General features: G+C 44.3%; 1 protein-coding gene, 1 non-coding gene and 1 pseudogene across 2 annotated transcripts in view; all 3 read right to left on the reverse strand.

The window, feature by feature from the left end:
• The window catches only part of LOC124794638 (juvenile hormone esterase-like), a 516,675-nt gene that overhangs the window by 369,946 nt on the left and 119,122 nt on the right, over nt 1–27,607 (reverse strand). The window lies entirely within an intron of this gene.
• Nucleotides 7,286–7,359, reverse strand: Trnat-ugu. The gene has a single exon. It is a non-coding gene; the product is annotated as a tRNA-Thr (tRNA).
• Nucleotides 20,227–20,344, reverse strand: LOC124797070 (annotated as a pseudogene).

The raw sequence follows: 27,607 nt of genomic DNA on the forward strand, positions 1-27,607 counted from the left end.
GAAGTGTCTCATTTCCTAATCTAACTCCCTCAGCATCACCCGACTTAATTCGACTACATTCCATTATCCTCGTTTTGCTTTTGTTGATGTTCATCTGATACCCTCCTTTCAAGACACTGTCCATTCCGTTCAACTGCTCTTCCAAGTCCCTTAGAGAATTCAATATCCCGAGATCCAGAGAGAAAAGAGAGTGGCGAGAATACCACATCTCAGGCATTACCTCTGACCACGGATAAAGCTGTGAGCGACGGCCTTCTCTTAATGACAGAGAGCAGCGGTGTTTAGCTAGAGTTGTCGCCGGCCGGAGTGGCCGAGCGGTTCTAGGCGCTACAGTCTGAAACCGCGCGACCACTACGGTCGCAGGTTCGAATCCTGCCTCGGGCATGGATGTGTGTCATGTCCTTAGGTTAGTTAGGTTTACGTAGTTCTAAGTTCTAGGGGACTGATGACCTCAGAAGTTAAGTCCCATAGTGCTCAGAGCCATTTGAACCATATTTGAACCTAGAGTTGACAGAGCCAACGGACAAGCAGCACAGCGTGAAATAACCGCAGAAATCAATTTAGGACGTATGGCTAACGCATTCGTTAAGACAGTTCGGCGAAATCTGGCGATAACGGGATATGGCAGTGGACGACCGACCCGAGTAGCATTGCTAAAAGCACGACTTCGCCGCAGCGCCTCGCCTGGGCTCCTGACCATACCAATGGGACCCTAGACGACTGAAAAACTGTAGCCTGGTCAGATGAATCCCGATTTCGGTTGGTAAGAGCTGGTGGTAGTGTTCAAATATTTTGCAGACCCGACGAAGCTGTGGACCCAATTTGTCAACAAGGCACTGTGGAAGCTAGTGGTGGCTCCATAATGGCGTGGGTTGTATCTATATGGAATGGACTGGGTCCTCTGGTCCAACTGAACCTGGATGTGGTTAAGTTCAGCTACTTGGAAACAATTTGTAGACATTACGGACTCCATGTTCCCAAACAAAGACAGAAATTTTATGGATGACAATGCGCCATGTCACCGAGCCACTACTGTGTGTCTGAAGAACATTCTGGACAATTTGCGCGAATGATTTGACCACCCAGATCGTCCGACATAAATCCCGTCGAAAATTTATGGGACATAATTGAGAGGTTAATTCGTGCACAAAATCTTGCAGCGGCAACACTTTCGCAATTATGGACGGCAGCGTGGCTCAGTATTCCTGCAGGGGACTTCCAAAGACTTGTTGAGTCGATGACACGTCTAGTTGCTGCAGCACGCCGGGCAAAAGGAGGTCCGACATGATATTAGGAGGTACCTCGTGGCCTTTCTCACCTCAGTGTAACGTGGCACATGCCGTCATATCATCCAACATGGCTTTTGTCATGTCGTGCAGTATGGCATAACGTGTCATTCAAGTTTCGGATGCATACATTCCCACTATGGGATATTTCCTATTACAGATGCACTCCCACCCCCGGATACTTCGTATTGTAGATGCATTCTGCTCTCTAGAAGCACATAAATTTTTGTCTATTTGTTCTTACGCCCCTCATCATACATGTAACGGGGGCTGGGTTTAACAGATATAACTGGGCTGGGCAAGTACAGTTAATTCGTAAAGCAGCGCTAATATGTCAAAAGTTTTGATTTAAATGTATTTGAAGGTACTAGATGAGTATAAAGGCTAGTTCCCTTCTTGTACATCTCTAACTCTACCCACGACATTTTCACCTTTTTTATGCTACGATAGGAACATTTTTCATCCTGGTCCCCAACATTTACTCTACCATAATTTCGACATTACACCGCCATAGCTTAACAACCGATGTAGATATATTTCATTTTTTTTACTCGGGAGACGAGTGATCCGGTATAGGTTATTTTTTATTGTCTTTCGAGTCATGTGAAAACAGATAAGCCTTTCACAGAACAACAGGAGCGACCATTAATGACACATATTTGTGGAGCTTTCTACAAAATCTGAACCGAGTCGCACAAATCTCAAAATTAGACTTAAAAATTTTTCTTGCACGTAAAATTCAAATGAAATTAGATTTTTGAAATCGAGCGTTCTGTTTTATTGTAAGAATGCATTTTTATTTATTCGATTCACTTCAAACCGTTTCCGCGCATTCGATTGACGGAATAACTAATTTTACGTGCTACGTTTAGCTCGACTTTAAACCATCGTAATTCTACAACGTATAAAGATTACTGGATAAAAAAATTATCTACCTTCGTGCAAAGTTGACCGAATCGTACAAGTTTAAAGTACAGAAGTAGCCTGCTTCAAAAACCTCCCAGAAAAACTTGTTTTTTTGCAGGTAAAACCCAGACGAAGTAAGACTTTTTAAAACGGTTAAAACTTATCTTAGACTAAGCTCCGATACACCGGTGGACGAAATATGAACTAATAGTCTCGCTCCAATCCTGAGTTATTTAAGGAAGACTGTTCTTTTTTTCATAAAATCCGAACGAGACTGACTGTTTTTGCACGTAAAATCCGAAAGGTGCAGATATAAATGGTGCCATTAGCTGAGCATTAATTTCAGCTCAATTAAAATCTTTTGCAAAGTTCTCACAATTTTCCAGGGCGACAGCTCCGGTTCGTCGTTCAAACCATGCTTAATACACTAACGAGCTGAAACATTATAATCAGCTGGTTTACTAGCCCGTTGGTCGATCTTTGGAACGCAGTACAACACCGATTCGGTGTACTATCGATTCTACAGTTTGTTGGTAGGTTTGTGAAGTTATGTGGCATCAGCTGTCTACACACAAGTTATGTAATTCCCGTCAGTAACGGGCCGCTGATTTGTGTTCGTGGTGACAGCACCCAATAGCGACCCAAAACGGCTTCATCGGTTTCATATTAGGCGAATTTGTGGCCAGGACATCAACATGATTTCACTATCACGCTCTTCAAACTACTGTAGCACGACTCTAGCTTCGAGACACGGACTATTATACCGCTCAAATATGACATCGCCCTCAGGGGAGCCGTCAAGCACGGAGAGATGCAGGTGGTCCGGTAGCTGAAATGATGTCTTCGATTACTACCACAGTCCCGCGCAAGCCCGGGAGAGTGTTTTCCGTAGCATAATACTGATCCCGCCAGACTGCGCTCGTGGCGCGGTACATGTTCGGAGCCGCCGTTCGTCTCGATGACGGCTTTTATGGAGGCGACCATTGACGTGGTGTAGCAAGAAACATGATTCATTCGAAGAGCCGATACTTTTCCTATTATCCACGGTCGAGTCCCGATGGTCCCGTACCACTGTAATCGTAATGCACGATGTCACTGAGTCAACATGGAAACAGGCAAGGCTCGTCTGCGTTCAGCAGTGTACCATGAACAGTATGTTCTGAAACATTTGTGCGTGCCCCAGCATTGTGCTCTTTCGGCAGAGATACCACAGATCACCATCTATCCCACTTTACAGGGCAGATAAACCTCCAAAGCCCATGTTCTGTGAAGATTCCTGGACGCAACATAACCAATCAGCGCCAAGTGGTGGTTTGACTGTTCTACCACTCTCAGTAGATGTTCACGATAGTAGCACGTGAACTTTCGACCAGTTTCGCCGTTTTCGAGATACTCGTTCACAGGCTGTGCCTGCCCTTTGTCATAGTCGCTCGCCTCAATGTATCTCCCCATTTGCAGCCCATATCTTCGCTAGGGTGATCCTCTATCGGTCTCTCTTCCGCTTACATTCTTTCCTTACCGCGTCACATTTCCGCAACGCCACCAGGTGGCATCCAACGTCGCGGTGAGGAGAGGTCGTAATGTTTTGGCTATTCAGTGAATACTGTAACATAGATTCAGTAAGACAGTTTTCGAATGGCTACGAGTGGCTATACAAATGGCTGCTGGTCCAGGCAAAGGAACCGAGCACCAAGGAACATCCCCCCCCCCCTCCCCCCGCAGCTACCCAAGAAAATATCAAGAACTGCAAGCGTGTCCGTGTAGTAGTCTTCTCTGGAGGAATACGTAACTGTAAGAAGACTACAAGCGTTTGGTCAGTGCGTTGGTCTTCAGTGGCTGCGGCGTGTGCCTATTAGAGAGAAAGAGAGAGAGAGAGAGAGAGAGAGAGAGAGAGAGGGAGAGAGAGAGAGAAAGTGCATGATACTTGCTTTCCGCAAAGCCTTGACAGGCATCCTCAACTTGAAAATGGCATCTGAATCTTTTGTGAAATACGACCGTTTGCATGCAATATTTCTGATTATTGGTTAATTTTAAGTTGAGAGTCTGAATAATTTAACTGGAATGGTAACGGAAATAAGACGTTGCTGTGAGACAAAGAATTTTATAAAACAACAACATTTTATTTAATAAAATCATGAAAATAACTCCTTGATCACTCACTTTGCTTAATGGTACGGTTATATGGAATGCTGGCCCGTCATCAGTGATAGCAAAATATATATATATATATATATATATTGGAATTTTATGAAACCTGACTATCTGTCCTAATTAAGATGACTATAGGAGCCATCACAAAGAGCGTCTATAATCACCAGAGTCTCAGCAGGGAATGCCTAACCAACTCCCCTCGTCCAGGGTCCACACACGGTGGCCGGAAGGGCTCAGAGTGTCTGCACAGCAGCTATTTGCCAACCTAACTGGGCCTGCTAACGAGCGGGGAATTTACACTACTGGCCATTAAAATTACTACACCAAGAAGAAATGCAGATGATAAACGGGTATTCATTGGACAAATATATTATACTAGAACTAACATGTGATTACATTTTCACGCAATTTGAGTGCATAGGTCCTGAGAAATCAGTACCCAGAACAACCACCTCTGGCCGTAATAACGGCCTTGATACGCCTGGGCATTGAGTCAAACAGAGCTTGGATGGCGTCTATAGGTACAGCTGCCCACACAGCTTAAACACGATACCACAGTTCGTCAAGAGTAGTGACTGGCGTATTGTGACGAGCCAGATGCTCGGCCACCATGGACCAGACGTTTTCAGTCGGTGAGAGATTTGGAGAATGTGCTGGCCAGAACAGCAGTCGAACATTTTCTGTATCCAGAAAGGCCCGTACAGGACCTGAAACATGCGGTCGTGCATTATCCTGCTGAAATGTAGGGTTTCGCAGGGATCGAATGAAGGGTGGAGCCACGGGTTGTTGTTGTTGTTATGGTCTTCAGTCCTGAGACTGGTTTGATGCAGCTCTCCATGCTAATCTATCCTGTGCAAGCTTCTTCATCTCCCAGTACCTACTGCAGCCTACATCCTTCTGAATCTGCTTAGTGTATTCATCTCTTGGTCTCCCTCTACGATTTTTACCCTCCACGCTGCCCTCCAATGCTAAATTTGTGATCCCTTGATGCCTCAGAACATGTCCTACCAAACGGTCCCTTCTTCTTGTCAAGTTGTGCCACAAACTCCTCTTCTTCCCAATTCTATTCAATACTTCATCATTATTTACGTGATCTACCCATCTAATCTTCAGCATTCTTCTGTAGCACCACATTTCGAAAGCTTCTATTCTCTTCTTCTCCAAACTAGTTATCGTCCATGTTTCACTTCCATACATGGCTACACTCCATACAAATACTTTCAGAAACGACTTCCTAACACTTAAATCTATACTCGATGTTAACAAATTTCTCTTCTTCAGAAACGCTTTCCTTGCCATTGCCAGTCTACATTTTATATCTTCTCTACTTCGACCATCATCAGTTATTTTGCTCCCTAAATAGCAAAACTCCTTTACTACTTTAAGTGCCTCATTTCCTAATCTAATTCCCTCAGCATCACCCGACTTAATTCGATTACATTCCATTATCGTCGTTTTGCTTTTGTTGATGTTCACCTTATATCCTCCTTTCAAGACACTGTCCATTCTGTTCAACTGCTCTTCCAGGTCCTTTGCTGTCTCTGACAGAATTACAATGTCATCTGCAAACCTCAAAGTTTTTATTTCTTCTCCATATATTTTAATACCTTATACGAATTTTTCTTTTGTCTCCTTCACTGCTTGCTCAATATACATATTGAATAACATCGGGGAGAGGTTACAGCCCTGTCTCACTCCCTTCCCAACCACTGCTTCTCTTTCATGTCCCTCGACTCTTATAACTGCCATCTGGTTTCTGTACAGATTGTAAATAGCCTTTCGCTCCCTGTGTTTTACCCCTGCCACCTTCAGAATTTGAAAGAGAGTATTCCGGTCAATAATTATATTTGTTTCTTGTACCACTATTGAAATAAGCCCTTCATGTGACTATCGCCTATGTTCGACGTCAACGGGCAATAAACACTTAAAGGCGGAAAGTGGCAATATTAGCAGCGGAGGGCACAGGAAGCACATCGGGGGACGCGGAAAACAGTACTGTCGTTGTGGTAATGCGGAGAAGCAATGATTTGTCTGAAGTGCAAACAGACATGATCACTGGCTTTCAGGTCGAGGGTAGAACTGCTTCCAAAACGGCTAAGTTTTTAAACTGTTCGACTGCCGTCATGGTTAAAGTACACCGTGTATGGCAAATGGAGCTATCCAAAAGCGGCGCCAAGGCACTTGTAGTGCACCACGACAGGGGTGAACGACGACTGCCGAGATGTGTACGGGTGTACAGACTAGCAGCTATTGAGCAACTGACACCCAAATGACCCAAGGCGCTACCAGCAGTGTCTCCTCAGTGACCTATCAGCGAACGTTGCTGCTTACGAGCTTTCGCAGCAGACGCCTGGGTCAAGTTCCTTGCTGACTGCTTTTCATTGGCGACGGAAGCTGGAATTTACACGCATATATAGCAAGTGGACGTCCGCTGAGTGGTGGCAGGTGTTCTCAGATGAATCACGTTTTATGCTCCTTTGGACACACTGCGTTGGCTTGTATAGTGTGAAGCGTCTGAAAGTAAACACCCTCAACCAGGAGGGAACATTATTGTCGGGGGATTTTCTTCGTGGCATTCCCTGCATGATCTCATCTTTCTGGCAGGCACAATGGGTCAACACAAGTATGCTCCTATCTTTGGGAACGATGTCCTCCCTTACATCCAGGCTGCATCTACCAGGTGGACACTGCAGTGTGTCGCACACCTCGCAGTGTACGTGCGTCGTTCGAAGAGCGCCAAGATGAGTTTATCGTTCCCCCCCCGGCCCGAAACTCCCCGTATTTAAACCAAATAGAGAATATATGAAGATAGTAAGTGTCCTCGAAACAACAGATACCATTGATGACCGTGCAGCTTCTCTAGAATAAATGATAATTAATTGAAACCCTCAGCTGCCGACAGGTGTTGTTGACATACCTTGATGGCGACAGCTGAAAATGTGTGCCCCGACCGGGACTCGAACCCGGGATCTCCTGCTTACATGGCAGAAGCTCTATCCATCTGAGCCACCGAGGACGCAGATGAATAGCGCGACTGCAGGGACTTATCCCTTGCACGCTTCCCGTGAGACCCACATTCCCAACTGTCCACAATCTACATACGTAATGTTCCTTCGTCGGTGCGAGTGCGCACATGTTGCACCAACTCTTGCGGGAATCGTCTCCTTAGTCTGCGCAAGTAACGAGTGCATGGGCAAAGTATATATTAGGAACATTACGTATGTAGATTGTGGGCAGTTGGGAATGTGGGTCTCACGGGAAGCGTGCAAGGGATAACTCCCTACAGTCGCGCTATTCATCTTCGTCCTCGGTGGCTCGGATAGATAGAGCGTCTGCCATGTAAGGAGGAGATCCCGGGTTCGAGCCCCGGTCGGGGCACACATTTTCAGCTGTCCACATCAAAGTGTGTGAACAACACCTGTCGGCAGCTGAGGGTTTCAATTAATTATCATTTATTGAAATAGAGAATCTTTTTGATTGTGCATCCTTATTGACTGGAGGTCTTGGGAACCACTGCCGTTCAGTATTGTAAGAAAATGAAACGCATAGAGCCGTCCTTATGATCTTATTTTCCTGTAGCAACCCGTTTCGGCGCTTCAATGCGCCGTCTTCAGGCCTTAGTTCATGCGTAAGGGTTATCACGATCCATATATACGCTGCATCAGTGGCCAACATAACTGGTTTATGTAGACTGTAACTGTGATGTCAGCACTCCAACCATCAACTGCCAACAGTCGTCCACTGATGCAGCGTATATATGGATTGTGTCAACCACTTTAGCATCAACTAAGGCCTGAAGATGGCGCATTGAAGCGTCGGAACTGGTTGCTACATATTAAATAACATCATAAGGATGGCTCTAGGCGTTCATTTTCTTAAAAATCGAGAATCAGTGGGACAACGACCATCAGGCAGTTCGCGCCACGGATCCTCAACCGAGAAACCTAGCTCAGCTGGCAACGGCTTTTGGAAACGGCATGGCTGCACATCCGTGTTGGCACCTTCCAGAACCTGACTGATTCTCTTCCTGCACGTCTGCGCTGCAAGAGGTTGTTTTACAGGCTTTCGACAGGCGATCACATTAATGTGACTGCCCCGTGTATCCCTCCAAATCTGCCTTGTTCACTAACACTAAACAGCAACCAGAATGGCACGTCTATCCACTCTAAACTATTCTTTCATGTCACAGGGTTCGGTCAGGTTACTGCAGACCGACAAGTGTTCGGAGTGCTGTCTCGTCCCACATCCACAACATTCGTTGTCACTGATACCCTACTTCTTCAGATCAGACTAACACATTGTTACCCCTGTTCTTAACATGTTGAGGGTTTTCCAGGTCCCGTACCGGGGATGGTAGACTGGTGGTAGCTTCACTTTTGCAGTCCATAATCCTCCAGGAGACTTTGTTCTCCTCAGTTCAGTTCGGTGGGCCTCTGCTGAACATAGATTTGGTACAGTTGTAAGTAGAAAGCTCTGGATTACCGTCGTGATATACAGGTGTGAGCTCTGCACAATGCATGCCTTGGATCTGTTTCTTGCTTCTTCTTTTCATTCTCTGCTGTTACCTGCCTTCTTACATCTGGAAGTTTTATTTCCATGAGTGGAAAGATCTTATTGAATGGTGTTGGTCTTAGGCAGTCTGTCAATATGAGGTCTGTCTCAAAAAGAGCCACATTATCTAGATTAGCACGTGCAGAGTTCCTTCAGTTTTATGCGACGTTCGCCGCGAAAGAGAAAAAAAGAGCAAGTGGCGATTTGCGGAGGACGCTGGACGGCGCTCCCGATGTGCTGTTTGTTAGCTCGTGGATAAGGTTGTTCCTGGAGCATACCTTCTGCCTAGTGTCTGTATACTGCTGTTTGTAGGTTAAAGCACAATCCAACTTTAACCCTAGGTACTGGGGATGGGCACAGTGATTTAGGTTCAAAATGGTTCAAATGGCTCTGAGCACTATGCGACTTAACTTCTGAGGTCATCAGTCGCCTAGAACTTAGAACTAATTAAACCTAACTAACCTAAGGACATCACACACATCCATGCCCGAGGCAGGATTCCAACCTGCGACCGTAGCGGTCGCTCGGCTCCAGACTGTAGCGCCTAGAACCGCACGGCCACTCCGGCCGGCTGACTTACCATTGGTATACCACTAAATTATTTTGTATTTTACTAAGGAGGAGAAAAAATACTACGGAGCCAAAGCAGTCACAAGATTTCTTCTGCCAGTCTCAGCAGAAGTAGTAACAGAGAAAAAAAAGGAGAGGGAGTCGGTGTGTTGATCTTTATTTGTTAATGTTAGTGGTAAAGGGTGATCGGATGCTCTTTCTGTCGCCAGTGTTGAAGATCTTTTGTATTTACCTTCAAGTGGGTGTACCTCCTTGGAACACACATGACCCGTTTCGCTCCTTCCCTCTCAGAAACAGCACCCATACCCCTAGCTGTCATATGTTTTTCTCTCAAGTAAATGGTTAAAAGTCAGTTTTTAACAGAGTCGGAACTGGAACTTTTGTATGACTACTTACAAGTCGCCATTCCAAACTATTAAGAATACTCCATTCCCCATGCCTACAAACTATCGCATGGGCGCCCTTGCCTCTCAGAGATCGTTTCCTGCAGTCTGGCGCCATTTAGCAAAACCCCCAGAACTTTACGTGTCCAATCTAAGTCTAATCAGTGTACGGTGCAAGCGATAGTAAAAGTTGTGGCGCTTACAGAAGGTAAAAATTTCTTCTCTAACGTGTTGTAGAGAAATCCTCCTAATCGGCGTCGGTGTTTTCAACCAGTGTCAGTGAAAAAAAAAATGGTTCAAATAGCTCTGAGCACTATGGGACTTAACATCTGAGGTCATCAGTGCCCTAGAACTTAGAATTACTTAAACCTAACTAACCTAAGGACTTCACACACATCCATGCCCGAGGCAGGTTTCCAACCTGCGACCGTAGCGGTCGCGTGGTTCCAAACTGTACCGCCTAGAACCTCTCGGTACATCATTAAAACTTTTTTTTTTTATTTTTCAATGTAGTCTCCTTGTAGATTAATGTACTTGGTCCAGCGATGTTCCAGTGCCTTGATCCCTTCTCTAAAATGAGTTTCCTCCAGGTCTGCAAAATAGTTGTCAACTCCGGCTATAAATTCTTCGTTTGACATGAATCTTCCTCCACCAAGATAAATTTTCAGTTTAGGGAAGAGATGGAAGTCTTACAGAGCCATATCAGGTGAATAAGGCGGCTGTGGCAACATTTCGTACCTTAGTTCGTGTTATTTTGCCATGGTGACGGCACATGTGTGTGGGCGCGCATTGTCTTGATGGAAGATGACTTTATTCCTTGCTAAACCTGGCCTTTTTTTCGCGTAACTTTTGTTGCATAGTGTTCTCCTGTAATTGTGTGCCCAGTGGGGAGATAATGTACAAACAGAATCCCCTTCGCATCCCGGAACACTGCTGCCATGACCTTTCCCGCCGAAGGAATTGTCTTTGGTTTCTTTGATGGCAGAGAATCAGTATGTTTCCACCGCTTTTGACTGTTGTTTGTCTCGGAGGTATAGTAGTGCACCCAAGTTTCTTCTGCAGTCACAAACCGGTGCAAAATATCTCGTTCGTTTCTCCTAAAACGGACAAAATATTGTTCCAATATGTCCGTTCTCAAGCGTTTTTGATCCAGCGTCAAGAGTAGCGGCACCCTTCTTGCGGATAATTTTTTTCATTTCTAATTCTTCTCTTAAAATGTGATACACACTGTCAGACGACATCTGGCAAGTGTGAGCAATTTCACGCACTTTCAATCGGCGATCCTCCGAAACCTTTTGTGCACTTTTGCAACGATTGCTAGAGTAGTGACACATCTTGGCCGACCACTGCGCGGATCATCATCTAAGCTCTCTCGACCAAATTTAAATTCATTTGTCCCCTGGGCAACAGTTGAATATGAAGAAGCAAAGTACCCCAGTGTATTCTGGAAACTGGCATGAATGTCCTTTGCTTTCATGCCTTTCTTTACGAAGTACTTAGTCATTGCTCGAATCTCGATTTTTTTCCATCTTCTAAAATCACTACGCGGGAACAACAACAGAGCCACGTCATTGTCACAGCCCTCTTCCAAGACCACTGACGTGGCACGTGTTTACTGGCAACAGTCCAATGAATATCAGGTGAGCAACTCGTTGCGCTAGCGCTGATCTCTTGTGGTGACCGAGAACTTTTCAAACCGTCTTCGTATTAAATGTAAGCACCACAGAATGTCTGTAATCTCCCTGAGCATAAATTTCTGTTGTGTAAGGCTGAGTGTGTCCAGCATTAGCAGTGATCCATTGCAGAATGTCAACTACACCCTATTCACAATAAAATATTGTCTAAATCTTACAAAGAAATACTAATAATGATTTATTTTTTTATTTATCCGAGTCCAAAGGACACTAGAATACTATATAATAAAAACTACAATGTAATATTAATTACAGAGAATTTCACGCTTTATGAGTTTAATGTTCGGCAAGCAGAATGGCACGGTTATCCACTGCAAACAACCTAATTTGAGGTATAGCAAACTGGAAAAAACCTGAGCAGAACTCCGTGCCCACATATGGGGGATTCACTTGTGGATTTTATTGATCATTATCACCCACTGCCGACTAGATATACTCAACACTTAAAACATTCGCTGCTCCCAACAGAGCAGACTACGTGCCCCCAACCTTCGTCAGGGATAGTGGATAAATCCTTGATTTCATGAACTATGCGCAGCTCCTCACTTTTTTTATCCAGTTCCTTCCGCCAATCAGCTGCAGGAGCCGAATATAGGCATTTCAAATGGCCGTTTCCTGCTGCCACTAAATGTTCTGCTCTATTCAGTACTGCTTCCCATGGACGTCGATCATCGCAGCCAAGGAGAGGGGGGAACTGTTTGCTCCCCCCAAATCCCAATATTTTTTCAAAAGTAGTTTCAATTTTTCAAGTCTTAGTTGACAAAAAATGACACCGTTAAACGAAATAGTCAGGCTTAACGAATTACACAAACTAAAAGCTCTTTTGCATTAAGAATTAATGATTTTCAGGATTTGTTAGCGTACCAGTAATTCAAATCCACTTGTATTTTTAACTAAAAAGGCAAAATGCAAAGTTTTAATGAATTGTGTCTGTACAGCTAAAAGTCATGATGAGGCGGGCTGGATAATCACGAATCTGCTTGGTTTTGCTATAAATTTGTAGGACTGTGGCGAGGAGGGAGACGGCTAACAGTTTAACGCCACAACTTCCAGGAAAAAAAGGAGTTCCTTCGAGGTTGTCCGGGGCAGCAGATCCATATGAATTTCTATTGCGTGAAGAACTTTACTGGCGGGAGTATTTTGAAATCATTGCTATGGCTGTCCAAGGGCACAGATATCGAATACTTGACCAACCTGGAACGAAGAAACAGATTTCCATGGGGGAAGTGTAGTTGGAGAAAGAAGGATATGATCTGGTAGCTCCTTACCCGGAAATCCACACCCAATCTTTGAAAACAGAACTTGAGCATTTTCGTGTACGATACAGCGTAAAATGTCTGAAAGACTAAACAGATGTTTTGGTTTGTATGGAAAAAAGAATTTCGTGAATTATTTGCTTATGCTAAAGCTTTGTTTAAGACCTGCGCTTGTGTGCCCAGCTTCAAGCTACGAAGCAGAGTGCAGTTTTACTGCTATGCGAAGACTGAAGAACTATCTGCATTCAACAATGACACAGAGGAGGCTCAATCACGTAGCAGTTTGCAGGGTGCACGAGTTTCTGTTGGAGCAAATAGACTTAAGAATATTTATATCCAGTTTTGACATCAGGAGAAATGTATTTGTACCAGTAGAGTATGAACTTTGTACGATTATTTTACCTTATACTCTTGACATTGTATTTATCGTTTCAGACTTTTTAACTACTTACATTTTTATTCCTATTATTTATAGTTTTCGGTTTGTGTTTTTAAACGTATTTTTAATCTTAGAAAAATAAATTAAATCCTGTATGTAAATACTCCAGTTATTTATATTTCAAATAAAAATCTAGCAGAATTTAATTTGAAAGTCTATTTGATTTGAAATAGTTTCAATGGTTGTTTAGTACATGATAGTCATACACACACTGTCGATAAAATCAAATATTAATATTATATAACTTTTTTTATACTCGGTAATCACAAAATAAGTTTTAATCCAGGCTAAAATTGGCACGCTTTAGGATTTAAAGTGCCATTGCAATATATGGCATCCAGAATGCTCCAATAAGTTTTCAAGGAGAACTCCCGTTTAGACCCCCTTGAGATCTGTACCCTAGCTATTGTGTCATATACTCCCGCCTCCCCCTCCCACGCCTTCACAATTTAGTGCTGGTGAAGACCCTGCTGCTTCTTGCCAAGAGTTTCAGAAGGTTCTTTCCAACAGATGCTGGCAAAACCTGCCACCCTTGGAAACTCAGAAGCTCTTAAGCCAGTTTCATAGTCCTTGACTGCAACCCTTTTAGAAGGATAAAAATGTCAAAGCAAGTCACCTTCAGCTGTCTAAATTTCCAGTTTTATTTTATTTGTGATACCAGTTTTAGCGTTACATTACGACATCTTCAGGCCTCTTGACCGACTTGTAGGAAGAATCCCACTTACGTAATCGAACAAGAAATAACATACAACCTTCATTTGTAAATGGGTCTGAATCACATTTATTAATTTATATAAGACGTGTCTTTCTATTCTTACATGTTGGGCTACAGTATGCTGTTGTCCACAGTGGCACTGGCGTTGCCCATGGGGCTTCACGTAAGGCGACTGAACATCAAACACACCATTTATAGACCCACATAATCAGGTAATCTTATTCCTACTATCACCCAATAGATACGTATCATTTGTCTTAAAATACGAACCTGGATGTGAATCATTACCTCCTGCGAATTTCCCCTCCGTAACATAATATTCAGTAACGCGATATCCGTAACTAGCAAACGTCCTAAGTTTTCTTTACCACCGACATACATTGCATCAACTGTAACGAAAAACTATTTGCTTTCCCGTCTATAACGATCGTTCTTCGTCACAGTTGATGCACAGTCCGTCAGTGGTAAAGAACACTTGGGACGTTTGCTAGTTATAGATTTCGGTGTAGGGAATATTGTGTTAGAGAGGAGAAATTCAAAAGAGATAATGATTCACATCTACATGCACATTTTAAGAAAAATTAAATGTACCTAATGGATGGTATTTGGAATAAGATTACCTGGTTATGTGGGTCTATAAATGGAGTGTTTGATGTTCAAACATGCAAGAATAGGAAGCCACGTTTTATATACATAACTAAATGTGATACAGACTCGTTTACAGATTGTAAGGATAGTTGTATGTTATTTATTGTTCGATTACATAGGCGGGCTAGTATGACGTATGAATTGGATTATTCTGATCCTTTTCTTGTATCCAATTTGAATTGCTAAAACGTATGGCACAAATAAAATGAAACAGTAACTTTAGTCGGCTGAATGTGTTTTGATTTAACATCTTTATATAAGATGGACTCCAGAGACTTGTAGAAGGATTGTGGAAAAAGTGTCCCATCATATCCTGACGGAACCAAAACGTCGGAAACTGCATCAGTTGTCCACAATAGTGAGCAGGACAAGCACACAAGAGCCGCTAGGAAATTATATATTACAACAGGGGCGGCCTTTCACTACCAGCAATTCTACCATTCGCTGTACAACTATTCTGCTGCGCAGCAGACTCATTTACTGCGACGTCTAAAAGTATGGGTATACAAGCATTAAGTTCGCTTTAATCAGATAAGAACTTAGATGTTCTGGTTTGGGGTCAGTCATCAAACCCATGTAATCAGTAGGTGAGATTGCATTACTTCTTCAGACAGTGCCTAAGAAATTGTACAGGGTGACCTAAAAGTTCGTTCACATTTCAAAATTCAGTACTTCGTGGAATAGTGTAGGCATAGATATAAAAATTGACATACGTGTTTGAAATGACATAGGGATATATTGAAACTAAACAAAGTGCTAAAAATCACCAACAGATGTCTTCAAATGATACAAAAGCAATAATTAGGATAACAATTGATTTTTAGCGAAAACAATGTTCTTCAGAACTAATGCTCAACATGTCGGTCGCCATTCATCAAAAATACCAGTAGTCGAGGGCCGATGTTGTGAACAGCAGTGCACAGCCTGTCAGTGTTTATGGTGAGAAACTGCTGTCGGGTGTTTTCTTTTAGCATCCCGACGTCGTTGGGCGATTGCGGTAGACTTGCGATTTCAGGTAATCCCACAACCAATTGTTGTGTCCTCGCCAACGGACGCAAACGGACCTGACACCCTGAGACAGTTTCCGACTGGCGCCACGGGCGACGTTTTGAAGCTCGCCTCCACGCACAAGCGCGATCCAATCAGCAACCTCCACACTACCGCCAATGAGATGGACTTCCATGTTGTGATAAGCGAATGCCACAGGCAGCAGCTGGAAGAGGGGCGGGGGGGGGGGGGGGGGGGAGGGGACGGTTCATGTTCGGTGCTGGCGTATAACAGTTCCTGTACGGAGTCCCAGGGTTGCTGTTCGTAGCTGCGGTATGTAGTGGACATCAGCCTCAGAGACCTACTCTACAAATGAAGCTGCCCATAGCTTTCTCATAGGACCAAGTGGTAACTATAGTGATTGATGTTGTATTCAGTAACGCATGCCTTGACAGGCCACTGCTTGGTTGTATCTGTCTGCAAGCTTAACCGACGAGTTGCTGTACAACTTTAGTTTTAAGTGTGGCAGCACAATGAAGTGCATGTTTGTGTGACCTAATTTGTCTGCACTGTCACAGTTCCTCTGTCCACCTCGGAGCACCTATGGTTAATATGACGTTGTAAGGTGTCAGGCAAATCCAACACCTTCCATGAAAACCCTAACATGATAAGCAAATCCAGTAGTATATCACATAGCTCCGAATAAATCGTGACATTAAATTAACCAAAGTAATACGAGTAACGAGTGAGCAAATGGAATACGACTGACTAACACAAGAATGCCTAAATGCATGTCATACCTTCCCACCGTGAGACAGACGCAGTTCCGAGGGGAGAAACGAGAACAAAAGCCGAGAGCAGAACCGTGTTAAGTTAGAAGGCCCTACGATAAGGGACGGACACCCACGTCGCCAGCTAACCGTTAGGACCACCCCCCAGCCCATGTTAAAAGCTAGAGCCTTAGCGTGAGACTTTTTCGCGCCTCTGTTACGTCAGGACCACCCCCCAGCCCATGTCAAAAGCTAGAGCCCTCCAGAAGAACAGTATAGATCTTACGATAACACAAAATGGGCGACTCAAGCCGCATGTTTTAGCGTGAGACTTTTTCGCGTCTCTGTTACGTCAGGACCACCCCCCAGCCCATGTCAAAAGCTAGAGCCCTCCAGAAGAACAGCATAGATCTTACGATAACATTAAAAGGACCACACCAGCTGCAAGTTTTAGCGTGAGACTTTTTCGCGTCTCTGTTACGTTGCAAACTTTAAAAACATTGCCCCACCACGAAAAGTATAACGTTTCTCATTGGATAGACAGAATTTTTGTAGGCGGAGCTTAAGGTTAACATTGAGACCCTGATTGGTCAGATGAAAACACAGCCAGATAGTTTTTTTAAACCAACTTCGGAAAATTGTAGTAAGGAGAAGTTGGGAGAGAGTTGCTTCCGAGACGGCGAGGTGAGCGGAGCTGTGCTGCCCTCCGTCTCCTGACGAACACCGACAAGGTAATGAACGCACGCGATGCCGCATAACAGCGCATAAAGCTTCACTCAGAACTGCAGAAGTCTCATCTGTTACACCCCCTTTTTGCGTAATACTAGTGTCGATCGTCAATTAAAGCTCATAGTGTTCACATTTGCCACTTGAAGTAAAAATCTGAAACGCGATGATTTTTCTGTTATATAGTTATTGAGAAGCCACATCAGCCACTGTAATTTACGACAAGTTAGATAAGTAATTAAAGATAATTGAGGGTCACTGTAGACCATTTTGATAGTTTTCTCTTTTGTGAAACAATTTAAACCTAGATTATAGATCTGATATGGCATAGGGCATCCTTCGATCCATTGTAGAACTTGGAAACCCATTCAGGGAATATTCGTTCACATTTTTGTTGAACGCAGTTGGTTTTTACCATCCTGTATTAAAACATTTCCTTTTATCAATAGTACAATTTATAAACGATGTTTTGTGAGTAGAATAAAATTTCCAATGGTAAACTTAACTGCTTTTTCGACGTTATTTTGCCAGCTAACTAAAAATAGGAAAGCCTTGAACCCCTTCCATTAAATTTAGTTAGTATTAAGATTCTTTTACAGGGAGTGCAATGGAGCTGACGCTGAAATCATTAAGTATTTGGTTATATCATCGCTAGTCTCACAGAACTCTTCTGAATTCTACATGTCATGTGTGGTCTAGCGTCTCCTTACCAGCAACACGTCCCAGGTTCAAACTAGTCAATTCCCTAAAAAACACGCTCAGAGCGTCGTTGCGTGAAAGTGGTAGGGAGACACGATATAGAACAAACAGACACCACGCAGAATGTTAGAACGTGTGCGAGCTTTCTTACCCAGACGACCATACAAATCATCAATAATCATATGGATTGAGGTCTGAGTACTTGGCAAGGGGACCCATATGACAGTATGCGAGGGTGAGGGGGGGGGGGGGTGCAAACCGGAGAGTATGAAGTATTTTTAATATTCTGGAGGACGAATGGCGACTTTTAAGTAACCATAAAAAAGTACCATTACCTATCCTGTTAAAAACTTGCGTAATACCGGCTTTTAAATAATTTTCTTGAAAGAAAAACACTTTACACTATACTTTTTTCTTTCTCTGAGAACTATCAGCCGGCCGCTGTGGCCGAGCGGTTCTAGGCGCTTCAGTCCGGAACCGCGCTGCTGCTACTGTCACAGGTTCGAATCCTGCCTCGGGCATAGATGTGTGTGATGTCCTTAGGTTAGTTAGGTTTAAGTAGTTCTAAGTCTAGGGGACTGATGACCTCAGATGTTAAGTCCCATAGTGCTTAGATCCATTTGAAGCATTTGAGAACTAGCAAAGTGCGCAAGAGATCTTTCACATATGCAGCAATGTGGGATGGAGCGCCATCCTGCATAAAAGTCGTACCTTCCAGCAGGAAGGCTAGGGATGATCTGACTACCTCTCTCATTACGGTTCATTTTACACACGATTCTCATGCGGCGTCACTGACATGGTGCTGTCCAGCGCCATCTCTTAGGTCAGTTTTTGTTTTTGCACTCGTTTTCGATTTCAATAAAACCCAATTTCAGGCATATGTGTGAAGTTTTATCTCTCCACCTACATTATCTCGCGAATCTCTGCTTTTTCCAGTGTTAACGGGTTCTTGGGTCATCCTGTAGTCTACATCCCTTCGCGCAACCTGGAAAAAAATATGTGACCTGTAGGATGTATGGCCACTCACTGTCTGCCTGGGCTCTCCAGTCAAAGCTAAAGTTCCTTACAGGGACACGGAGCTTTAGGCGTAGTTACTTGAGCCACTGTCAGCCTGCGCAGACGTCGTAGTTACAGGATGAGTGTCTCAGCTGCTGTGACGTCATCCTCCAAGGCCAGGAGGATCCGCGCCCGGCCCAAACTAGTTTTGCGTTTTTGTCGTGCTGTCTGCGAAATGTGAGAGCGGCCTACCTCCTTAACTGCATCTGTTTACATCTAGCGATGTGCATCTACTGCAAATCATTTTTGCAGGGAACAAGTAACGAAAACATTATCTAATAGTAAATTTCAACAACATATTAAACCTTAAAGTTACTTCCTTCACCATAAATATCACATATATCATGAGTACCGGTACTGCAATTCAGATGGAACAGCAAAAATACAAGAAACTTCCTGGCAGATTAAAATTGTGTACCGGATCGAGATTCGAACTCGGGACTTCTGCGGCTGTTCCAGGGTACGAGTATTTATCCGGAGCACAGCTTTAATCTGCCAGAAAGTTTAATATCGAAGTACACTCCACTGCAGGATGAAAATTTCATTATGGAAATATCCCCTAGGCTGTGGCTAAGCTATGTGTCCTCAATATCCATTCTTTCAGGAGTGCTATTCTTGCAAGTTTCGCAGGAAAGCTTCTGTGAAGTTAGGAAGATAGGTGAGGTACTGGCGGAAGTAAAACTGTGAGGGCAGGTCGTCGGTCCTGCTTCGGTAGCTGTCGGTAGAACACTTGCCCACAGAAAGCAAAGGTCCCGAGTTTTAATCTCGATCCTGCACACAGTTTTAATCTACCAGGAAGTTTCCTATCTGTGCACGCTCCCCCGCAGAGTGAAAATTTCATTCTAAAAAGATAAGACCTTACAAACACCGAGTTGGAGAAATTTTTTTAGCATAAAGACAGTTCTGCTGTTACTGCTACTTCAAAATGTGTTAATTGTATTCGAAAACAGACATCCGTCCGACACCATTTTGTAACTGGAGAGCCAGGCTTCAGACGTCTAAGAAGCTTTACAGCAAAAATCGTGGACCTCTCACAACACAGTGTAAATTTACGAAATGCGTGACTCATGGAAGTAATGTTTGTCAATGTCTTATACACTTATGCTAGCAACCTGCAATACGTAATATTTGTAAGGCTTGCACACAAATTCGAATCTAAGACGTGTTAGATACAGTAACAACATAAAAGCACTCCGTCATCAGGCCATATGTGGCCAACTGGACCATCCGACCGCCGTGTCATCCTCAATAGAGGATGCGGATAGGAGGGGCGTGTGGTCAGCACACCGCTCTCCTGGTCGTTATGATGGTTTTGTTTGACTGGAGCCGCTACTATTCGGTCGATTAGCTCCTCAATTGGCATCACGAGGCTCAGTGCACCCCGAAAAATAGCAACAGCGCATGGCGGCCCTGATGGTCACCCATCCAAGTGCCGGCCACGCCCGACAGCGCTTAACTTCGGTGATCTGACTGGAACCGGTGTATCCACTGCAGCAAGGCCGTTGCCTTAGGAACCACATAGATACATATAATAATAGTCATAAAAACGACTTGCACCCAGGCGGACTCGACCCATCCACTGCTTACGGGATGGGTATGTTGCACACCATCAGCTATGCCAATGACGACTTTTGCACGGTCGGCTGTGCACTCAGGTAGCATGGGTGGGATTGTAAGGAGCCCATCGATTGATATAAGAGGACCCAAACGACCGTGCCGGCAAGTACGACAGCGGGTAGCGTCACCAGAGCATCCCCCGCACGTGCACTATGTCCAAGCGACAAGTACGACGGCGGCTTGCCCAGCAAGACGTGTTGGAGAGGGGCATCATCGTGGGGCCGCAGAAGGCACGTTGGTCCTATAGTCGTGCTGCACACCACACCACCCACACAGACACCACCACTGCCCCATGTTGCCGGCTAAGGGTACAGCATAGCACAAATGAACGACAAGTAGGATCTGGACATCACACATGCATCACAAAGAGGGTAGAGCTCCGGATTGTCTGATACGCAAGAACAGATCCAACGGCAGAGATATAGGGACCATTCGGCGGGGTGTCCTGCCTTCTAATGCATCATCCTGTAAGTGCAAATGCCACTGGCGAGCGGTCGCACGGCCTCCAGCCCGCCGCACCGCGACTTACGACGTCTACATCTACATCTACATGCTTACTCCGCAATTCACATTTAGGTGCCTGGCAGAGGTTTCATCGAACCATTTCCACTCTCGAATGGCGCGCGGGAAAAAGGAACACCTAAATCTTTCCGTTTGAGCTCTGATTTCTCTCATTTTATTATGATGATCATTTCTCCCTACATAGGTGGGTGTCAACAAAATATTTTCGCATTCGGAAGAGAAAGTTGGTGATTCAAATTTAGTAAATAGATCTCGCTGCAAAGAAAACCGCCTTTGTTTCAGTGACTGCCACCCCAACTCGCGTATCATATTAGTGACACTCTCACCCGCATTGCGCGATAACACGAAATGGGCTGCCCTTCTTTGCTCTTTTTCGATGTCCTCCGTCAATCACACCTGGTAAGGATCCCACACTGCACAGCAATATTCCAGCAGAGGGCGGACGAGTGTAATCTAGGCTGTCTCTTTAGTAGGTTTGGCGCATCTTCTAAGTGTTCAGCCAACAAAGCGCAGTCTTTGTCTACACTTCCCCACAATATTATCTGTGTGGTCTTTTAAATTTAAGTTGCTCGTAATTGTAATTCCTAGGTATTTAGTCGAATTGACAGCCCTTAGATTTGTGCGATTTAACGTATACCCAAAACTTATCGGATTTCTTTTAGTACCCATGTTAATGACCACGAACTTTTCTTTGTTTAGTGCGAATTGCCACTTTTCGCACCATACAGAAATTCTCTCTAGATCATTTTGTAATTGGAATTGATCGTCTGATGATTTTACTAGATGGTAAATTACAGCATCGTCTGCAAACAATCTAAGCGGGCTGCTCAGGTTATCACCTACATCATTTATGTAAATCGGGAACAGCAGAGGGCCTATGACACTACCTTGCGGAACGCCATATATCACTTCTGTTCTATTCACAGTCCGGCAGCGTCGTGCCCAACTCGCTTGGTGTCAGCAACGAGTGTCACGGGAGTTCCGCTTCTGTCTCGGAGGCGACGACCACCGGGGTCCGTGTCTGGAGACGCAGTGGAGAGCACAACCAAGAGCGGTTTGTGGTCTCCCACAACTCGGGCCGCCAGACCGGTGCGATGGTACGGGAAGCGATATCCTACGGTGCCCGTTCACGGTGAGTATTCCTAACGAACTCTGTGACAGCCGCAGGATACCTTCTGCAGGATTATTGGAAAGTTATTTACGAAAGGTACGGAACGAGACCTTTATGGATAAAATACGGGGGGCAGGCATTATATCAACAGCTCCATGAAGCGAGGCGCGACACCAAGAGAATGGAAAGAGTGTATTACAATTCCAGTGTATAAAAAAGGAGATAAGCAAGTATTAGATAATTACTAGGGAATCACCCTGCTTGATTCCACTTTAAAACTGTTAAAATCGGTAATCAGAGACAGAGTTCAGAATCCTGCAGAAATAGCAGACGAACAGAAACTATTCAGGAAAAACGGGAATACAGTATATGATATTTTCGCTTTAAGGCAATGGAGAAATTCATAGCGTTTAATAACACAGCCTACCTGTGCTTTGTTGACTTGTCAAAAGCCTTTGATTAGAAAAAAGGATATAATTCAAACGTTAATCGCAAGAGAATAACAATAGCTTCAGTGAAAATCGTAGACGATATATATAAAAGTAATAAATCGACAATTAAAAAACAGAGAATTCGCAGATGCAATGATGCCGGATAAAGAAATTATCTTGTCTAAGCACACCCCTGTTCAACTTAATAATTGACACATCATTCATGATGTAAGGAAGAAACCAGGCTGTAAAATGGGAAATAAACTGGAAAATTATATTTCTTAGGCTGATAATACTGTACTGATAGTAAATAATGAGGATAATTTACGCCCATTTCATAAAACAGCTAAGCAATAAAACGTGGAAAATCTCCTCTAAAAAAACTATAGTATGGTAATATCAAATGCTCCTGAACGATGTAAACTAGAAGTAGGTGGTCTGTAAATTGAACAAGTGATGATCTTTAACTGTCTAAGGACTGTTATCACCAGCTATAAAGATTAACCATGGAAGAGAAAAATCAAGTGACAAAGGTAGTAACGGTAGCCAGATGCGTGCAAACTACCGTATGGAGAAACAAACTTATGACAGCTGAGGGAAAATAAAAACATATAAAACAATGGTGCGTCCTGTTTCGACATAGGCATCAGAAACTAGAGCAGAAACGAAAAAGATAAAATAAAAATTAACGGCAATGGAAATGAAAATAAAGACAGACCCAAGGAGTAGCCATGTGGGACAAACGAACAACTTTGTCGATAAGGGAACAGCGTGGAATACAAAATATAAATAAATAGATGAAGACAAGAAAAATAACTCGTAAGTATTATGCGGAAAGAATGCGTCCTTCAAAGGCAGCTAAAATTTGAAAACACGGACGACCGTAAGGGAAACAACCACATGGACGACCACCAAGGGAATGGGACAGCAGTATATCCATGGAAAGAGGCACACAAACAGGGGCAGCTCTAGTCAGCAGAAAAAGAAACCGGTGGTCCTGCCTTTCGTAAAAGCCCAGCCAATGCCCCATTTCAACAGGACAATGCTCGTCCTCATAACCGATATAACCTCAAGAGCGTGCCTTCAAGCTGTGGATACTCTGCCATGGCCAGCTGCGTCGCCCAATCTCTTCCCAGTTGAGAAAGTGTGGGGGTGCCACGGAGCTTGTCACCAGCAGTCCGAGTGGCATAAAATGGAGTATGACAGGATTACATCCGAGACTTGTATAACTCCATAATGTCTGCGCGCTTATATTCCTAATCATTAAGTCCGACTCCATATTAACAAGTACGATTCGTACCCATGTATCGCAATAAATGTTGGTCCTTCAAAGTTGTAAGTGTAATCATTTCGTATGTGTGGTACCGTCTACCTGCCTGCCAACAATGACCACAGTCCGTCTTATCTTTCTGAGTGCAGCTCTTTTTATGACAATTAGCAGAATTCGAGGAAAACGAAAAAAACGGAGGAAACAAAGAAGTGTCCTGCTGCCGGGAAATTTACTGTTTCCCAGTTTTTCAGTGCCTGATACAATACCGCAGTATGTTTGAAAACGTTGTAAAATTTCGTGCGCTGATTTTCACAGTTGTTGACGCTGATCATTTTTGTCAATGCGTCACCAGACAGCACAGTCCTTTAAAAGTATCTTCTGGTGAAAAGCACTCAAGCTCGATACTGTTGTTGAAACACGAAAATAATCTGCGATTTATATAAAGGCAATACACAAATAAACAACTGAATTAGAGATTACTGTCTCATCAGACAGGTAACATTCCTGTCGTTTTAGCAAATGGAATATAGGATGACATTTTTGGAGATCGAAAATCTACTCTGTAGGAAGCAACATGGGTTCTGAAACGACGATCGTGTGAAACTCATTCTGTTCGTGTACGAGACCAATAAAGCAGCAGATACAGGCGTCCAGGTAGCGCCGTGTTCCTTGACTTCCGAAAGGGAGTCAATAGTTTCACACTGCCGACTAAAGAACAAAAAACAAGCGTACGGAATATCAGGCCAGCTGTGTGACTGGACTGAAGAGTTTCTCGCAAATAGCATTCATTTTCAATTGAGAGAGGCCTTTAGACGGGAAAGTGATTTCGGAGTATTATGTATCCATTATTTTTCACAATTAATATAAATGGCATAGTAGGCAACATCGGAAGTTCGATGAAGTTTTTCGGGGATGTTGCTGTTTTATATAGAGCAATCGTACTAGAAGAAAATTGTAGCGATGTGCAGGAAATGAAAGTCCGAGGGAGCCAGGTCAGGGTTGTGGGGTGGATGGAGAAGCTCTGTCCAACCCTGTTTCGTTATGTCTTTAGAGGTCTTCAAATTATCTGTGTGACACACTGCGTTTTCGTGTTCACTCAAAACACCTCCTCGGTTGTTACGGTGCCGAAGGCTTCTTGAATGTAATTAATGTGTCCACGTACGCCTCCGAATTAATACTACTGCCTCTTGGCATCAAATCGATGAGAATCACACCCTTACACTCCCACAGACATCACGATCTTAGCGGCGGAAGTGGTTGCTTTAAATTTTTGCTTCTGTGAAGACTGAGAATGACGCAGCTCCGTACGCGGCGTTATGGTTCCAGGCTCAATACGATGCACTCAGGTTTCATCACGTGTCAAAATCCGTGACATTAAGGCCTCCCCCTCATCTTCAAAACGTTGCAACAAATCAGAACGCTACGGTCGCAGGTTCGAATCCTGCCTCGGGAATGGTTGTGTGTGATGCCCTTAGGTTAGTTAGGTTTAAGTAGTTCTAAGTTTTAGGGGACTTATGACCTCAGAAGTTGAGTCCCATAGTGCTCAGAGCCATGTGAACCATTTTTTTGAACAAATCAGAACAAATGTTTTTTCTGTGAGATTTGTGTACCACCGTAAGACAATGCAGAACCCATCTTGCACACACTTTTCAGTACCCAAGAGCGCTAATAATTGCATCCACACTTCCTTTGATGACTAGCAGCAGCAGCACCAACTGCAGAGTCGTACCGCGTCGATCTTCACGAATGAAAACATCAGCATGCTGGAGCACATCGGGTGTGACCGCTGGCGATGGTCTACCCAGTCGCTGCAAATAGTTGGGTTCCGTCAAACCGCCTTCTGATGGCCTCACCCTCTGTGACCAGCGATCAACCGTACTCCTATCGACTGCAGATGCTCCATAGACTCCAAACGAACGTTTTTGAATAGTTTCTTTCTCCACAGTGAGAAATTCCATGATGATACGCTGCTTGTTACGTACATCACTTACGAACTCCATTTCGAAACATTGCCGCAGCTACGCTAAGTAAACGGAAATTTTGCGCTCGTATTCAGGAAACAGAAAAGAACTCATTTATAGCATTTCGCATTCAAAAAAGTGTTATCAGTTGAGAACAAGTGTGTGACATTGCTCTGTGGGCGACACTCGTGTTTTTCTCGCTCGGATCAGTCCGGAACCGCGCCACTGCTACGGTCGCAGGTTCGAATCCTGCCTCGGGCATGGATGTGTGTGATGTCCTTAGGTTGGTTAGGTTTATGAATTTCTACGTTCTAGGGGACTGATAACATAAGATGTTAAGTCCCACAGGGCTCAGAGCCATTTGAACCATTTTTTTCTCGCTTGGAGTCCGTTGGCGGCCGAAACAACACATTCCGAGCCTACCTACAACCACGCATAGTGGAGTAGCCTCCAAGGAATGTTACCTGTCTGACGAGACAGTAATCTCTGATTCAGTTGTGTATAGCTCTTGAAGATAAGTGCACATCGAACTGCTTGGTTTTGCCAGACTCATAACGATGCTCCGTCACTGCCGATACACTTGTCTGCGCCGTTTGTGCTGTGTCCAGTCCTGCAAACCTGCACCACACTCGCGTCCCACGGGTGGCTGCGTTGCCGCAATAGGGACAAAGGCCTGCAAGCAGAATACCGATCCGTGATCGTCTTGCACATTGGAAAACGTCCCGAGCAATGCAACCATAACAACAACAGCACGCTGATTTGTTGTCCACCGAGTCTGTGGCTGCCGCCACGAGAGGCCAGTAGAGCGCGCTTCCACGACCACGGCGCTGCGATCGCTGGCACCATTTCCCTACAATATGTCACATGCCCACGAGCAGTTGGCGCCATATCCCTGCACCGCAACAATACTTAGGCCGGAACTCAGCCACAGATCGACAGTTCGGTCTCAGATACCGAACCATTCATTCGAGTTCTCTGCATCCATAGCCCATCAGTCAGAACTCTCGCTAGGAACTATCTTCGGACAGTCACCGTGCAGTGTTTAGTTTCTAATCTCTGTCGAGCTTAGGACAGTAACTTTACTTCTTCAGACTCTGGGATTACGCCAATAAGTACTGACTCTGTTGTTAACATCAAAACAGTCCACCTGAACCCGGAGTTGAAACTTTTCATTACTCGTTTTGGCCTCCGGTCACTTAATCCTTATTTGCTTTCCTTGTTGGACCTCAAAGTACAAGCCAAATTTTCATTGTAAACCACTTACTTCAAGAAAGAGCTTTTGTTTACTTTCTTATTAACAAACTTGTTCTACGTTGTTTACCTGGACAATGTTCTCTTTATGCCTCCACCGCCGCACAAAAGTCAGTTTGCGCGTTTCGTGTTCCGTCACGAGTGTGCTAACTGGACGCTCTGTCTCACCAATGCACTGTTTTGCACTCGCAGCCGACAGTAAACTCCAAGCGCGTGCCGTTTATGGGCAGCACCCTTCGTGGAGCTTAGCACATCTCCGATTTATTAGCCGCCTCGGCAGGTCGCTATGGTGGCTACGCGGCAGAGACCTCCTTCCTCCATACACGAACGGCACGAGAGTGACGTACTTGTATTCTGTCTTCTCCTCGCTGCTGGTTTTATTTTGTGTTGTCACAGTGCTCGGTACTGCCCTGTTATCATACTTCATTACCTCTGAAAGTGGTTCTCACTTCCTACAGCTCTGTCTTCAAGTCTTCTGCTTGCTATATCTTGTGCCATCTTGGTTAACATACGCAGGGCGCAATTCTTTTACCCTTAAAGCCGGACAAATTTCAATTGGAATTTGCCGCCATATTGTAGCGCCGCCGGAGGTCGCGATCGGCATTCT

This window comes from Schistocerca piceifrons, chromosome 4 (genome assembly GCF_021461385.2).
Source record: "Schistocerca piceifrons isolate TAMUIC-IGC-003096 chromosome 4, iqSchPice1.1, whole genome shotgun sequence".
NCBI lineage: Eukaryota > Metazoa > Arthropoda > Insecta > Orthoptera > Acrididae > Schistocerca > Schistocerca piceifrons.